Source organism: Austrofundulus limnaeus, unplaced genomic scaffold, assembly GCF_001266775.1.
Source record: "Austrofundulus limnaeus strain Quisiro unplaced genomic scaffold, Austrofundulus_limnaeus-1.0 Scaffold118, whole genome shotgun sequence".
NCBI lineage: Eukaryota > Metazoa > Chordata > Actinopteri > Cyprinodontiformes > Rivulidae > Austrofundulus > Austrofundulus limnaeus.
The window spans coordinates 805,180-816,660 of NW_013952520.1; the positions used below are offsets into that span (position 1 = coordinate 805,180).

An 11,481-nucleotide genomic window follows, 5' to 3' on the forward strand; every position below is an offset into this window, starting at 1 on the left:
CCTCTGTTCTGCTCTGTTCAACTAGCTGGATATATATTTGGATTCTGATCAATGGATTCTACAGTTTGGCTTGATGGTCTCCTGGTGTTCTACAAAACAATGTCAGTGGCTATTCAGGCCATTTCCTGGCTGCCTGACAAATATGAAGGATTGCCGTACTCTCAGCACTCAGACTTTTGCCTTGAGCGAGCTGGGACAAGGTCTGCAAGCRGTTCTGCTGAGGGTTGCGGGCCGGCCGTGGTTCCTGGACTTTGCTGGCCAGATGGAATTGATCTTGGAGAAGCTGATAGCTCAGCTCAGCGAAATTGTCCACACTACTTGTCTGATTGGATTCGCCACCTTGAGATGTATCAACGAACAGATGGATAATTTTTGTTGTCTGCCTGACCAAAAACATGTTCTCTGTTCCCAAACAACTGATTACAGATGTTTTGACAAAGTTGTTACCCAGTTGCCTGTTTTTTCAGTGTATTAACTATGTTTATAATCCATTTTTTGTTTGACTAAGTCTAGACATATGAAATGTCACTATAAAATAAAACATGGCTGCCATGTCAAAATCCAAAATGGCCACCACCAAAATTCCAACCCAGTTGATTTATAAAGCCCTTTAAAAYTCCACCAAGGGGACAAAGTGCTCTACAATATAATACAGTAAAAATAAACACTCAACAATAAATAATAAGAACATCTTTTTTAAAACAAAGAAAAAGAAGAAATATAAAAATGAACATTCTGATCTTAGATGTAGCAAAATCTAAAGAATRAGCGTGGGTTTTTACGTGAAGTTTTAAAAGCAGCTAATGTGGTGRTCTGTCTAACGTGCAAAGGCAAGTTGTTACCTATAGGATCTAGCAYACCAAAAATCTGGTTCTCTCTGAGCTTACAGCTCTTCATGCCATCTGCCCCAAGCATTTGAGGAAATTGTGCTTTCCATTGTAAATGAGGGAACAGATTGGAGTGTGAAGTGCTTTGAGTGTCCTGGATGGTTAGAAAAGCACTATATAAGTACAGTCCATTTAGCATTATTACAGGGGTAGACAATCCTGGTTGTTGCGTGCCACTATCCTGCATGTTTTACTTGTTTCTCTGCTTCAACACCTGATTTGAATGAAAGGTTAAGTAAGTAAAACATGCAGGATAGCAGCTCTCGAGAACCGGGATTGCATACCACTGTATTATTATATTGCATAAAAGTATCATTTTGATTSGGATGGCCTTTGGGGTTGGCCAAAGATTAATCTATGATGGGAAAGGCCACCATTGGCCACCATTGGCCACCTCCTGCCTCTGCCATTGCGCCTGGTGGTGGATAAAATTGCTCCCTCAGCTTCAAAGGATTAGTCCCTTTGTGTTGCCTTGGTTAAGCAATAAAGGAAAAAGAAAACAAACAAAAAACAAACAACCTTTGGTTTCATACTCTGCAACTCCTAGTCATTTAAAAAAAGTAAAGTTTACTTGCATTTACTGTTCAGTCCCACTACAGACGCTTTCAAATCCCTTAGTGACAGGGGACACGTACATCTTGTTGAATGTTACCCAAGTGCACCTTTCTTCATTTCTGAGCCACATTTTCTCAGAAGGATGTAATAAAATCCTGTGAAATTGAGCCTTTTTTATTTAACTGAGACACTTTCAACTAATTGTACATTTGTGAACAAAATAATGTATTTCCAACCAAGAAGAAATAGCATTTATCAATTGTTTGCCTATTTTTTTCCGAAATATCTTTATTCATGGTAATCCTTGCTTTGAATGAAAAAAATAAAAATAAAAATACACAAACAAATATAATAGCTTTTACATTTTGTATTTATTTCTTGATAAGAAATTGTTTTACAATCATCCTTGTCACCCAAAACTGAGAGCTGAACAATGTGACTTGGCAGATCTGTGTATGCATGAATATTTTCATCTATCTAGGTCAGCCTTCTTACTAATGTTTTTATTTCCCTTTTGGCTACGTGAGAATTTCAATTCTTAAAGTTACTGGCCAAACTATGCCTCTCAGTGAACCCCAGCTTTCTAAAGATTGGGAGAATAATTATTGCTGGGATCAGTTTGCAAATCAGAAGGAGACTATATCGCAAACAAAACCAATTGGACGACCAAATAGAGGCTGAACTGCTGCCAGTGTGCTGCATACCATAACCATCTGGAAAACAGTTGTTCATCCTTTTCCCCAAGGAGAAAGAAATATCACCAGAGGTCCAGACCTTTGTGTGCTGAAACTTGACACAAGGTTTCAAGTTCCTTAACCCTTTTGTGTTTTTATCTTAGCATTTTTCACAAGCACACACTCCAGGTCTCCTCCCAAAAGTCATGAGCTGACAAAGCTTTAAGTTTTGTTTTCTAAAACAAGGTACTATATAGATCTAATGGGTTTGCTGACAGAAAAACAAAATCCATCCAGTCTTTCCAAAACATTCAGTGAAATTTTGACMAACTTTCAGAATGTATCCACTGCATGTGCATCAAAAACATTTGGAGTTAACCCGATTCAAGATGTCATTTTTACAGATGTAGAGCTAAAATTTGACATGGCCACAGCTCAGAGCAGAGGTCTTAAACCAGGGCTATTCAATGGTGGCCCACGGGCCACATCCGGCCCGCAAGTGACCAAAGTTTGGCCCGCCATTTGGTTTATTCATCTCTTAAGCCCAAACCCCCGGTTTTCTACTTTAATTACTCTATGTCCTCTTAGTTAAACATAGAAATATTTGGTATCTACAGAAATGTCAGAATCCTGGCTACAAGCTGGTAAAAACCATTTCTATAAACATTTAAGACAGTTAAAACTACAAGCAGTTGAAGATAAAATGATGAAAGTGAAAATGAAATTGGTTTAAAAATTTGGCAAGTCACAGATGTCAAAATATTATTTGTGTCAAATAGGAGGCAGAGTGTGTTCTTTTTGTTTTTGATAATGTTTAAATATCACTACTTTTATAGGGTTCTGTATGTTGTAATTATGATTAAATGCAGCAAGGTTTTTTACATAATAACTTTATTTGCTGGATGTTCGGCCCCTCAGCTGTTGACCGGCAGTAACTGTGGCCCTCGGAGCAATTTAGTTGWATAGCCCTGTCTTAAACCCTGTTCCTGTTCTGCATGTTTTAGGTATTTCCCTGCTTCAACACACCTGAAATAATAAGTGACTGACAGGCTTTTGTTAAACTTGATGACATTTTGAGTAGGTAATTCAKTTATTTGAATCAGGTGTGCCATATTCTGAGCTCTAAAACAGGTGTGCCCAACCAGTCGCTAGCGGGCAACCGGTCGCCCACGAAGCACAACCTTGCGAGCCGGCTCGTCAGCTGTTAGAGCAAGGTGACATGTCTGCTYGCTGAGCTTCATTGTCACTCCAGCAGAAGCGGTGAAGGTGGGAGGTGGGAGGAGTTTAAGTAACATGTTCAGCAACATGCTCCCACCGCCCTCCCCATCTTGTATTCTCACAGACKTAGTCTTGCGAGTTTTGAGTGCTGTGAAACAGCACTCCGAACATGATCTTGCGAGACTTTAGGGTCACATGTACACAACATTGCAGAGAGGCMGAAAAAAATGAACAAAAGACAAGCTAACAAGCAAACAAAAACTTATTATTTTCACCTGGAGTGGGAAGAGGACTCATATGTAATTCGAGCACTGCCTTGGCTTGTCCAAAAAGGATAACGTGGAACGGCATTTCTTTCAAAACAATAGACAGACGCTATGAGGTGGATTTCCTCTCCTAACCGAGCTCAGCTGGCTCAACATAAAAATCATCTTTCAGCGATGACGAAGTTATGAAAGAAGCGGCTGCTRTAAAGACGTGCAGTTGTCCACCAGGATGGATGATTGTGTCCAAATTTGTTCTCTGGTGTTGAAAATGAGGTTTTGACTCTGCAAAATGACATTGGGGTCAAATCCAGTCGCATGGATGGAGAGTTCTGGAGTCTTCTTTCTCTCACATGAAAATCATCAAGTCCAAGAACAGATCCACAAAGACTGATGATCATCTGGAGACCTGCCTGCGCCTCTCATCCACCTCATACTGCYCACCTATGAGACCCTGGCCTCCTCTCAGTGTCAGAAGTCACACTAAGGTAGACATACATTTAGGTCACATTCACACCTGATAGTCCGGTAGACTCGGTTCGATTGGGGACCAAAACTGCAAGCTTTGTTTACATTTTTTGTTGGTGCAGTTTGAATTCACACTGCACTTTCTCAACCGAACTAAACCCAGTAAACAACCTGTTCCCGCCCTCACCTGTGGGGGCGTTGCACTAGGAGCCACTAAGGAATCAACATGAAAACCTCAGAATAAGACATGGAGCAGAGCTTCCTTCTTCACAAAATGTAAACAAACAATAGTAACGTTACATTTTAGTGGTTATAGGGTTTATTTTTTGTTTTTGGCAAATGTGCTAAACAAATAGTCTTCAACAATGAGCTCAGCATGAGAGGAAGATGAGGCAGAACCATGGATAATGTTTTGCACACAAGGCGGCTGAGGAACCTCCGTGTTAACCGAGCAGAAGCACGTCCAGCTCCACAGTCATGATGTCCAGCTTATACAGTCGCCCAGCAAGGTATTTACACCATATAAGTAAATTTATTAGTTATTACTCAGAACGTCATGCAGTGTAGTCCGCTTCCTGCTTTTGGAGTGGTCTCTGGTCCGCTTAGCGTTCACACATGCAATCGAAATGCACCAGAGTTTGTTTCAATCGAACCAAGACCTAGGTTTTCAGGTGGGCCAGAGTTCGCTTTTTTGGTCCAAATCAGAGTTCGATTACGGAATCACACCTCCACAAACGAACCGGACTAGAGAAACGAACTAGAGTTCGATTAAATCAGACTCAACAGTGCAGGTGTGATTACGACCATATTTTTAAATAGCTGGCAAAAAAAGTTGTCTCCTCTAAACTTGTCACAATGTGTCTGTATGCTTTTTTTATTACATTTTAGACCAGACTAGTGTCTTATACACTGACTGGCACCTTTGTGTTATTCATTTATTTTGCAGTTTGTTTTCTGTAACTAACGTGTGTGTGCGTGCGTGCGTGCATGCGTGCGTGCGTGCGTGCGTGCGTGCGTGTGTGTGTGTGTGTGTGTGTGTTGTCTGATGGGTGGTGAACAGGTGAAACTCTTTGAATGGTCTGGAGATGGCAGTCTGGACCAGTGAGGGACCGCGGTCTTCAGCACCTGCAGATGACACCATCCTGCATGCTGCAGATTGAGGTTTGAAATAGTTGTTGGAGATCTCTGAATCTGCACCATCGTAAGCCAATTTTTGTAATAGTATAAACGAGAGAGTTTTATATTGTGTGCTTTGACTTTGAAAAAAGGGTGGCATGCTTGTAGTAGCTACGTTTACCCTGATAGCTTTTTGTTTTGTTTTTCCTCCCCTGTATGGAGAGAAGAGAGGAGAGTCCTTTGAATAAATGGAGACGAGTTCCCCTGCTCCAAAGTTATTTGACTCTGTGGTTCTCGCACTGGGCAGGTTTCCAGCCCTCATAGCTCGCACGTTACAGTGAGTACTAATTGAAGGAGATAAAAAAATTGATCCTTTTTGTTCAAGCATCACTTTTCTATTTCTCTGTCAGGAGTTTAGTAAGGATTTTATCTTTTCTTCTTTTTTTTGGACGTAAATATATGGTTAAATAGATAGTTTTGTTTGACAATACTTTAAATTAAATAAAACTAGCAACACATTATGTTTTGTAATATTTACTTTAAAGAAATGAGGAGTTGGGAGATGAAAAATTATGTTTTTTTGATACTGAGACTGGTTGAGTAGATCTAGGCAAACTGCCGACTTCAAAAGTAGCTCTTAGTTCAAAAAAGGTTGGGCACCCCTGCTCTAAAATGTTGCAYATGTTTTTCTTTAAGACTTTTCCATACATGCTGGTGGGTGGCATTCCTTCACAGCATGTTAGATTCATTCAATACATTTACTTAACCAAGATTTATAAAACCCAAAGCAGACCTATAGACTCTGGTGAAAGTTTACACTGTAAAAGTAATGATTCATGTGAACTTCTATAAGAGCGGAAAGACGGATGCCAAGGTTTCTTTCAGAAGAAGTTCATGGTGTCAGGCATTATTCAAGTCAATCAATGATATTGCAGCTGGTGCAGTGGTCATAAATGACTGACAGATGGCTCCCTACATTTGCTCACAAGGAAATCCTTCCTCAGAAGATCAGAGACAGTCAAAGTTTTTTTTTCATATGGACAACAAACGCGTCTGGTGGACCCTTAAAAGACCACTTATTGGACTAATGTGGCTCAACACAAACAAATTTGAATAAAAAGTGTAGGTAAACCCCTCACTTCTGGTTGACCTTTGACCYGGGTCAGCCTCTGTTTCCCTCCTGACAAGAGACTGAAGTAATGGAGTTAAATTGTATGCCCATRTTTCCCAGGTCTGCTGAAAGGCCCCCTAAGACCAAAATATTTTCCCTTTTCCTCCCTCAGCCCGTGAGTGTAATACCTCCTCCACTGTGTGAAAGAAAAAAAGAAAAACAAAGTTTTCCACACTGTTACGGTACGTGCTTATAATGTTTCTGTGCCTACTCATTTTGTTATTAGTCTGTATTCATTAAAGCTCTCGTTTTGTTGTCTTAGTTAATTGTTTGGTTCATTATAACATGTGTTTAGTTATCTCATTAATTAGTGCTTATAGATTGCAAACWAAGAAAGTTCAWTTAATCAATAGTCATTGATTTAACCAGTAGCCTATGAATGTGCTTATACTAATATGTTTTGCTTTATTTACTCTGAAATGAATTATATTTGTYTAGACTGTGTATGTGTTACTGTGTTTTAATGAATTATTATTCTCTGTCCACAGGATTGAGCTAGTTGTTCGTGTGCTGAATTACGATTTCCCAAACACATCCAGACACCTGCACCAAACATACCCATGTTTTCCATTTTTCTTACCTTGTTTTTCCTCTCTGCTCGGCACTCAGCTTCAACGCTTCTCTGTCTGAAAGTTAGTTCGCCTCTTGCCTGCTGGAGGAACTCTTCGCGGGGTCCCCCAGCTGTGTCCTGCTTTTTGTGCTGAAAACACCTTGCTGGTTTTTCAGCTTCTTCTCAGCAGCTTTTTGCTTTAAACTCCACAAGGAAAACTTTCAAGATYGAGTCACGCCGAGTTCAGCCTGCAGCAACTGCATGCCATAGACCACACTCAGACTTCCGTGAGCAAAGCTGTGACGACCAGCACCTTCAAGGCCTGTCTTGGCTGCCCATCAACACGCTGAGACCCAGAGCTAACTTCTAACCAAAGCCTTGGGTGCTGATTCCCCTCGTCCTCCGATCTCTGCCACGGTAAGAGGCCGTCAGCCCTTAACCTACATCTGGCATCTGGCAAACCTCCGGCTCACACGGGCTCACTGGTTAAGAAAACATAATTCATTATAACTCTGTTCTTTCTTTCTTTCTCTCTCTTTCTCTAAGCCACAGCTTCACTCACACACCCACATGGTTCAAAGTGTTTTTAAATTTCAAGGTATTATTGTTAGTAATAATTATCAAAACCTTAGAACTTTTTTGGTTTAGTCTATCACGACAAGAGCTTTCAGTTAACCAAATAATCACTCAGTTGTAATCATTTTCTTCAATTTTATTTTAAATAAAAACCTGGTTATGTTGTAACAGGCAGAAAATAAAACAATGACTCTTTTGTAAGTTTTCTGTGAGTATTTTGATGACTGAATTTTTTTGAATAATGTGGGGTCTCAGAAACCTAGAGGTGCTCTTAATTAAAGTCATAGTTGTGGTTTAGATGAGGGGTATCTCTACAAAAGAAAAAAGCTAAACTGTAGGATTTGCATTTCCTGCAAAAATGCGGTGTGAATGCCAAATGCTGAAATATTTTCACTGAAAGCTGCTGAAKAAGCTGAAAAGGTTTAATAGCAAAACTATTACAACTAGTTAAATTTGAAGAGCTGACTTTTGCTGAAAGTAGGACAACAAAAGTAAAAAAAATAGTATAAAGACTACAAAAATGGGCAAAAATTTAGCAAAAAGTAGCTTTTAGAAGTCACTTGTTTCATGACTGTCATGAAACAAGTTAAAACAAACAGATGAGGAAATGAGAATGGAAATTTGTTTTCGTCAGCAAAAAAAGAAGAAAAGAAGTACTTGCAATCTGTTTTGAAATATCTAAAAAAGCTGAAAATAGCCTAAAAGTTGCTAAAAATGAAGGGGGGCTTAAATGATCACAAAAGGTGAATTTAATTGGAAAAAAAACAAATTAGATGAAATTAACTAAAAACAAAAAAGAGCTGAAATTAGCAGAAAGCAGCTAAAAGAAGAATTTTAAAAAATCTAAATTGGTAGAAAAAAAAGCCCCCAAAAAAGTTTAGATTTGCAAAATAGCAGAACAGTTTTGAATGATAGCTTGAAAAGAAGGAAAAAAACACGCATGTTAGGTCAATCGATATTTACACCAAATTCCCCTTGGAGGACATGATTGTGTGTGGTCTGTTTTGTTAGTTTTTATATGATGGCCTGGTGACCAGTTCAGGGTGTAGCTCATCATGTGTCTGATGTCTGCTTCATTCTGGCAGCCGGATATTCCTTTGAAGAAAGTATCAAGGTGRAAATGAGTGGAAGAAACATCACATTATGCCCAAAACAAACATTTTTACYTATGCATTGAGCCTGAAAAAAATGGACCAATAAAAAACAGTTGTAATTACTGCAATTGTGCCCATTATCTGAGGATATTTCAAGGCTTTGCCAAACTTGCAACCCAAAGAAAACCCAGGCTTGTTAAATTTATTTGACCTCTTGGAGCTGTGTTTTCATTGGATAATAAAACTTGTTCTTTAGGGGTCTTAGCCCATTATACCAGCAAAATCTTTGAAAAACAATTTATATTTCACAGAAAAATGCATCTGTGCAGTTTCAACATCTGATAGTAGCGCTACTCACTGAAAGACAAAGTTCAAGCAAAGTCATACATGTCATCTAGCACCACCACTTTTAGATTTCATCACATAGGATGTAATTGATGAGAGCCTGGAAAACTACAAGGGTGTTAGTTCTGCCAAATGACATTACAAGTTCATCAAAATTGCTCAAGGGACTGTTAAAATATCTTACCCAATTGTTTTGCCAAATTATAAACCATAAAACCTTCTTTGGCCCCTAAACACATTGCAAATAACAGTTGACGATTATTAAAAGTCACTGATTGCTTGGTTCATCTGCATGTTTCTCACTATGAATGTTCAAACAGGGGAGAAAAAGATCAAATGTTCAGGGTAGCCTCTATAAAAACAGAATTACTCACCCAGATTATCTAGAGTGAGGTGAAAACAGCCAAGCAGCATTGGCTCTGGATTGGACTGCTGATGCTTCTGATCGGATTTGTTTAAGAAGTTTCACTGGAAGGGAATAATGTCAAAAAAGTATGAAAAATCACCTTCATGGGTCAATCCTCCCAGAATTTGGTGTCAGTCTCAACATTTATGTTCCCTTCAAGGCATTCTGAAAGACCACTTTACAAGACTGCATGTTTTCATCTTTGCTTCAAGGCTACCATGCAGCATGCAACAGCAAGCTCTGCCACATAGGACAAAGCATCTAAAAGGTGAGCCTATGCCTACAGCCTTTCTCTTGACAGAGTGGTACAACAAAATAGGCAGATGAGATGAATGGATCGAATAAGATGTCTAACCGACACAATATTCTCTACTGGGGCGTCAAGTTCATTAGCTGGTGGAATCAAAAGTCCATTCTCWTCATRCATGTCAATCCCTTTGGACGTATACCTGTATAATTAGCCTCAAAAATCTGTAATTTTCGAAAAAAATCAGTATTTATCACATGCGGGGTGGTGCAGGCGGATTATCGGCTGCAGCAATATCAGAAGGAAATGAGGACATGAACTTATTTCTAGCAGCAGAGTGCATTGGAAGTATTTAATGTTATAGGTTTTTTTAATGTCGTACGGGCTCTGACATTTGAAACTGAGTTTTAGAAAAAAAATCTGTAAAACACGAACAAATCCATGAGATTGCTCTATACGTCCGTATACCGGCAAAATGACGGAAAATCGGTGTAAATTACAGACAGTTTGTACAATTTAACATGTATGGTTGTGCCTTTAAGTGGTTTTGACCAATCATTGGTTTCATGTGCACCTATAAACAGTGCTGTGGCATTTTATTTTTTTTAGTCTGACTACTGGATGATAAAACCCCAATAGATGAAGCTGCCTGCCAATGATCTGCCCAGAATCACACCCACAGAACGAGGGACACATTGCTTTAGACACACCTACACAGGAGTAGATCTGAACAGATACCAGTTAGAGTGAGACTTAACAATGGGGAAGAGAGATGGAATGGTTTACACTGGTGGCAAGGGTTGAAAGTCCTGTGACCAAGGCTACTGCAGGCAAATGCGACCCAAATCTGATATTTTTTATGACAGTCTGAACGTGACAGTTTAAATCTAGTAACTGCTCACGTCTCCAGCTACAGAACAGAAGTCCAGATGCTTCTTTTTTTTCCTTTTAATTGTCCATGTTCTGGATCACTGAGAATCCGCAGAAAGACATGGTAGTAACCAGTGGCCTGCAGCTATACGGCTATATGCACTGTGCATACCTTGAGATTTTCCTTTGAGTTAAAAATGTTTTTATAAGCATTTGACTTTTTAAAGATTTTTCACTCTTTATTATTACAAAAATGGTGGACAAAATAAATTAAGAAATTGTCTGAAGTTCTTGTACATTCATCTGTGTGCGTTTGTGGGGGTGGGCGCACACATCCATAAAGTAGGTCTAACTGGTTGGTTTGCGTTTGTTTATTTGGCGGCTGCTCTGGCACTTTTTCCTTAACGTGACTGTGCGTTGTGAAGCTAACTAAACATGAGTGAGCAGACTTTTAAATGGTTAAATCTCATGGAAACATTTGCGAAAGATTAGAAATAAAGTGCCAGTGCTTTGCCTCATCCTCTGGATGTAACTGACAGCACCTGAGCCAGGAGATCTCTCTTCCCATGGACAGCTTCTCTCTGCCTTCACCTCCGCAGCTACAACTCTCGCACAGGAGCCCAGCTCAGCCAGCATCTCTCAGCCACAGGTAACTTTAAAGGGGCACTGTCATGTAAATCAATTTTTTGAGTTTTATATCATGCTATAATGTTATAATCTCATAACAAAACATGCACAAAGCCTTGCTTTGACTCATTCATGCTTGTTTGAGAAATTCTGCAGTGTTTTAGGCAGCCATGCTGAGGAGCAAAATGACAGACGGGGACCAGAAACGCCTTTTGGTACCAGAAGCACCCCTGGGACGTGTCTTTAAGCCGAACTTCCTCATTGGGGAGCGCCCCCACCCTCCATCCCTACACAACCCGCCCATGACTCCTGTAGACTCTCGGGTGAAAGTGAAAGTGAAACCTAAACTGTTCGCTGAGCTCTCAGCATTAGTTCTCACTCAGTGAAGCTCTTTTCAGATTAAAAGTACCTCTG

The 11,481-nt window shown here is 39.7% G+C and overlaps 1 long non-coding RNA gene across 2 annotated transcripts in view; it reads left to right on the top strand.

Annotated features, from left to right (window-relative positions):
* LOC106521923 (uncharacterized) overlaps positions 1-7,716 on the top strand; it is an 11,402-nt gene extending 3,686 nt beyond the window's left edge. The window contains exons 1-3 of one of the 2 annotated variants that reach the window (XR_001310726.1): positions 5,185-5,226; positions 6,465-6,534; positions 6,841-7,716. This is a non-coding gene — a long non-coding RNA (uncharacterized LOC106521923). Of the gene's footprint in view, positions 1-5,184; positions 5,227-6,464; positions 6,535-6,840 lie in introns of those variants that run through there. The other variant, XR_001310725.1, reaches the window with a different exon arrangement.
* The last annotated feature ends 3,765 nt before the right edge of the window (positions 7,717-11,481 follow it).